The 6115-nt window shown below is 38.1% G+C and overlaps 1 long non-coding RNA gene across 1 annotated transcript; it reads left to right on the forward strand.

Annotated features, from left to right (window-relative positions):
- The first annotated feature begins 2497 nt into the window (after nt 1–2497).
- Nucleotides 2498–3720, forward strand: LOC120525841. Its single transcript, XR_005633031.1, has 3 exons — nt 2498–2879; nt 3165–3314; nt 3536–3720. It is a non-coding gene; the product is annotated as an uncharacterized LOC120525841 (long non-coding RNA).
- The last annotated feature ends 2395 nt before the right edge of the window (nt 3721–6115 follow it).

Below are 6115 nucleotides of genomic sequence, written 5' to 3' on the forward strand. Positions count from 1 at the left end.
ATTAATTTAGATCCCTATCCATTTGGACATTAAAGTGTCTTTTTCTTTGATCAGTGTCTAAAAAGTCAAATTAAATCAACTGTGATTCAACTTTGTATGATAATAAAATGTGAAAAATTCAAAGGGGATGAATACTATTTGTAGGCACTGTAGAAATAGATATAAAGTCGATACAGATAGGGAAAGAGAGAGAGATGAAGAAATCTTTGAAAATAAAAGATGGAAATCGCTAAAGCTCTTTTCAAATTGTGTGATGTGTAAGTTAGGTTGATTGATGATTTCAAATTGGTCCCTGTGTGATTGTGTACGAGTATATTTTTACTATTGACTGTTTCCTTCTTTGCACCCAGTGCTCCCAGGATGGAGTCTTGTCCCAGTGACCTTGACTTGGGTTATGCAGGTTTGAGAATGTTATGGTAGTTGATTTAATCTTCTTAACAAATTGCATGTTTAAAATAATAAGCAAAGCGCATGAGCCATCAGAGGTGCTTTTGGTTAATAGATCCTACAGTTTAATTAGATATTCAGATCCATTTAGCCGTTGTTACTCTTTTGTGCTATATATTCATTTTAGCCTATATATTGTATTTAATTTTGAGGAAAAAACAACATAGTTTAATTATATGCTTTAGATCATCTTTGTGCTGAAAGGAGAACCATCATTCTAGCCTGAGATGGCATGCACCCTAGCACAGGTTTTCTTCAAGGGTATCTTTGTATTTGATTGCATTCATCCTTCTCACAGTTCTGACCAGTTTTCCTGTCTCTTCCACATAGAAGCATGTCCATAGCATGTTGTTCCCAACACTATGCTTCACCATATTGATGGTTTTAGGCAAGTGATGAGCAGCGGCAAGTCTTTGCCAGATACAGTGTTTGGGGTTCTGCCCAAATAGTTCAATTTTTGTTTCATCAGACAAGACAATCTTTTTCCTCATGCTTTGAGTCTTTCAAATGCTGTTTGGCAAGAGAGGCTTCCATCTAGCTACTTTACCTTAAACAACTGATTGGATAAAGTTCTGCTTAGGCAGTGCCCTTCCAAGAGGTTCTTCCATCTTTGCCCAGGACTTCTGACGCTCTGCTAAAGTGACAGTTGTGTTCTTGATCAACTCCCTGACAAAAGCCCTTTGTGCCTGGTTATTCAGTTTGGCTGGATGGCCAACTCTAAGTATTGAGGCCACTGTGCTCCTGGGAACACTCAAAGCTTTACAAATGGTTTTATACCTTTACCTGACCTATGCCTCACTACAGGTTTACTGTGGAGGTCTACAAATAGTTTCTTGGACTTCATGGCTCAGTTTTTCTCCTGACATATAATATAATTTGTGGGACCTTACATACAGAAGTGTATGCCTTTCTAAACTGTGTTCTATCACTTCAGTTTACCATAGATGAACTTCAATCATGTTCTAGACACATCTCAAAGATAATTAAAGCAAACAAGTTGCACCTGACCACATTTTAGACTGCCACAGCAAAGACCGAATATTCATATCAATGAAAGATTTCAGTTTTTGATATTTATTAAATTTGTAAACCTTTCCATAAACATTTCACTTTGTCAGTATAGATTATTGTAGTGTAGATTGATGGGCAAAAACGGCAAATTTATCCATGTACTGTAATATTAAATGTACAACATAATAAAGTGTGCTGAAAGTGAAGGGGTCTAAACACTTTCTGAATCCACAATGTACAACATTCAAGTCCAGTACACATGTTTTATTCACATAGGGCAGCGTTTTTACTTTGCTCCCCACAGCACAGCACAACCAAGCACCAAATCAATAGCACAGTCCTTCTCTTCTCTTCTCTCCCAGGAAACTTTGTCCACTTCCTCCCAACTCTGGCTCCTGCGAGTGCTCCAGGTGGTTCATTAGCATTACCTGAAATTACTCCCAGGTGTGATGGAAGTTCAAGAGAAGGCTCTTCTGGCAGTCCACATGGAACCCAACAGGGCTGCTGCTCTAAACTCCAACTGCCAGTGTGCCCTGTGGGTATCTATGGTGCCACAGCATCCCTGGGGTGGTAGTGCCTCACAAATGCTGTCTCCCTCAGTTCTTCCATCATAGGGGCATCCCAGCTGGTCATGGGCCGCTGGCCGTCCACCACTAGATACACACACACACACACACAAACTATATACACATATGCACACACCCACCGATCAGAGCTCTGACCATCAAGGCATGGACTCCTGGCAAGACCTCTGAAGGTGTCCTGTGGTATTTGGCAGCAAGATGTTAGCAGCAGATCCTTTGAGTCCTATAAGCTGCGAAGTGGGAAAAAAAGCAAAGTAGACTGGGGGAGAACGTAAAAACTCCACATAATGACTGGGCATGGGATTCAAACTTAAAAGCTCTGAGATAACAGTGTTAAACAATGTAATTAGTATACGCCATATGTGATTACTATTACATGTATTCTTCATATGAGACACTTTAAAATTACGAAGAGGTTTATTTTGCTATTTATTTATTTCATTAGCTCTGCATTTTCTCATTTAAGGAACATTAGTAACATTCAGCCTTTTCAGCATTTTATGAAACATTAACATTGTAATAAATACAATTTCCACAAATGAAAAATTTGGGGACCGTCCCCGTATAATGTCCATTGGACCAATAAAGATGTTGGTTCAAGAATTTACTGGTTAAATACATTTACAAAAAATGTGACAGACAATTTATAGGTTGTAAGATGGCCTTTTTATTGAAGTGAGTTGGCAGGATATGATGTCATCAACAGGAACTGGACGTGATGTGGAGGAAGTGATTTCTGAAGACCGGACGTATCGTCATTGAAATGAGCCGGAAGTGATGTCATCAAATGGAACCAGAAGTGACGTTTGGCTGCCATCTTGGGAACCCGGAAGCACAGTAGGTGTATTAATTTTCTTCCTTCATTCTGATGAAAAAAATGAGAGAGGTGTTAGCACCGTCAATTAACCCCTCGTCTCGCAATATTTCACTCACCTCTGGGCTTGTTTACTGCCTCTGAAACACATGGGTGTGACAACATCTAGTTCATGCCTTTTTTAAAATAGGCTTTACTACTTTACTCTTTTGCTGGTCTGTCTCTGCTCTGCTCCAGACAAATTGTAGCTAGTTTGCTTTCTAAGTCTATAAAGAGAGATCATCCTGTTTTATCTTTGTTTATTTCAGATGATATGATGAAGCCTGAAGCCTGGACGTTGTAGGACAGGCGGTCATGGGACCACATCATGACTTCGTCAATGGTATCTTCACAAGTTATTACAACTTTAACTTGCAGTATCCTAAAGATACCTCATCTACATTGGAGTTTATCCAAAGGTAAACTAACACGCTGACATTGTAGATAACACTAGCATGGGTAATAGTGAGACTAGTAAATCACCACAACATTGTTAAAATGGCAGAGAAATCTTGTTTGGCTTTCTTAGTAGGAGTGTCAGACATCAGTATTCTGTAGAAAGGAACAGCATTTAATGTCTTTTGAAACACAGTGTGAAAAAGCTCAAATAAAACTGACAGCTTCTATATTTTGTTTACAGGTGTTTTTTTGGTATTAACCTAGAGTCGGGCTAAAAATCAAAAAAAGAAACACGGACACATCAACCAACAAGTCTGTACACTTCTGAGGAAATTAATGGATTTTGAATAGATGTCAATGTAGACATTATTTTCTAAAAGGACTCCTAATAATTCAAAATTGATTTAAAGTGTTTTAATCCCCTGTTTTGCCCCAGTTTAATTTCTATCTTGCGATCTTTAAAAATGTTAGACTGCTTTGTAGTTACATTTTTGATTTTAACATTTTTGTTTAAATGTTAGACACTGAAGTTCAATGTCTTTAATTTAATTTCTTAAAATCTACTTTATAAAAGGAGGCAAGCTTTCAGAATTATTGATTAATTTCTGCACGTGACCCTTTCAGATGTCTATATCTGGAGAAAGTAGCATATATTTAAAATTAATACAGTGTTAACTACTACTACTCTACAGCACATAACAACTGCAGGTGCTGTGGTATGTGGCAAGTTGTTTACTTCAGATGATATTAGATATACAGTAAAAAATGTGTTTTTGTTTATTGTACATATACCTACTTACTGTATGTGAGGTTTAGGTCATTTTATTTGTGCAATTTAAAAAAAAAGTTGAACTGCCTGTTAAGACTTTTATCGAACTTAAAAGTGTGTACGTGAGGTATTGTGTGCATTTACTTTTGAATAAACACTGCTGAATAAATATGTAAAATTGATAGTATGTTTGCTTAACTTTAATCATTTTCAATAATTTAAAGTTTATATGTGTTGTGAAATGACTGATAAAAATAAAATCCCGACTACAGAGACACTGATGGAAACATATTTTTGTACAAACATCAAAAGGCTTTAACTGATACAGAAAACCACTAATGCAAAAAAACAAGTGAACAAGTAGTGAGGTGGACAAGGGGACTTTAGGGACCTTCAGAACTCAACTTGATGTAAATTTGGGGAAATTAGGTGAATAGGATGGGTGATCAAGGTTGTTTTAAAGTCCTTTGCAGTATTTAATATTGTTATTGCAACTGTAAATTTACAGTAAATTACTGGCTACTGAGTTGCATTACTTTTACAGTTGGCATGTAAAAATACAGTAGATTAATGTAAATTGGAAAGGGTTAATTACTGTAATTCAACAGTAAAATACTGCTACATCACAGTAATTTTGTTGCCCAATTTACTGTGAAGTCACTGTGTGGTATGGTAATTTTATTGTAATAAACTGTAATATAATACAGTAAAATACTGTAAAAGTAATGCAACTAGTAGCCAGTAATTTATTGTAAATTTACAGTCAATTTTTTTATAGTGTATCTGCATTGGTTACCTATTAAAGGTTGTATTGATTTCAAAATTCTTTTAATTTTAAATTGCTCAATGGTCTTAAACATTTTTATATTTCTTATATGCTAGTGAAATACAGTATATTTTGCTTCTGTAATACCGACATATACAGTATATTCTATATTCTACACTGATTCTCTAACTTGTGCCTTTCACAGTATGTGTTCCTAGGGTTAGGGCAAAGACTTAGTGTGTATAGTCCTTGTCAGTGGGACAGTTTTCCTGAGCACCTGAGGATATCCCAGGATATGAATATTCCATCCATCCATTTCCAAACCCACTTATGCTGAACAAGGTTACAAGGAAGCTGGAGACTATCCTAGCAAGCATATTGTTATGTTTGCAATACTGTATGTACATTTTACGACAGTGTGTTCTTGTTTGCTGTAAAGTGTTTGGGGTTAGAGGGTGAGTGTCTGGCGGGATTAGTGGTTTCTGAGACAAACTGCACCTGTACGCTCTCGTATTGTATGCAACATTTTGGCGACAAGGATGGCTGAATTTTCACTTCCACCACCTTCTCCCTTTCTTTCCCTGCCTGGAGAGGCTCCAGTGCCTTAATCCCACTGGCTGGAGTCTTTTGAAACTTACCTCCTTGCTCTTGATTTGCAAAATGTAAGTGATGCGCGCAAACGGAGAACGGAGGGACAGCGTGTGTTTAAGACTTTGGGGAACGCAGCCACATACTCCGCTGCTGTGATTCTCCTGTTCTCCTGCTTGCAATGTGTTATCCTCCGCAAAATCCTATTTCGTAAACGGCGACAACATGCAGGCGGATCGGTTCACCAATACGTGGCCAACATAAGGGGTTTAGCCAGTTTATGCAAGTTCGGAGACATGCAAGATGAATTTATTAGGGATCAATTGGCTGCGCACACTAACGATCCAAAAGTCCGCGAAAAGCTCTTGCTAGAATCAGATGATTTAAGTCTATCACGGGCAATCCACATTGCATTTTAGATCGAGTCTGCCGCAGAATTCGCCGCCAAACTCGACACATCTCCTGCTTCCTCAGCAGTGACGGGAGACGCATCTCAGGCTCTGCAGTGCACAGAAGACTCGGAACACTGCAACGAGAATCCCAGTGTGCAGCTTACGTGACAGCTTCCTCCAAGACCCAAACGTTTTTTCTGAAATTGTGGCTCTAATTCACACTCTTTGAGAGCACAGAGCTGTCCTGCCAAGGGTCAGATATGCCAGCGTTGCGATAAAGCCAATTACTTTGCGAAAGTTTGCTGT

Source organism: Polypterus senegalus, chromosome 3, assembly GCF_016835505.1.
Source record: "Polypterus senegalus isolate Bchr_013 chromosome 3, ASM1683550v1, whole genome shotgun sequence".
Lineage (NCBI taxonomy): Eukaryota > Metazoa > Chordata > Cladistia > Polypteriformes > Polypteridae > Polypterus > Polypterus senegalus.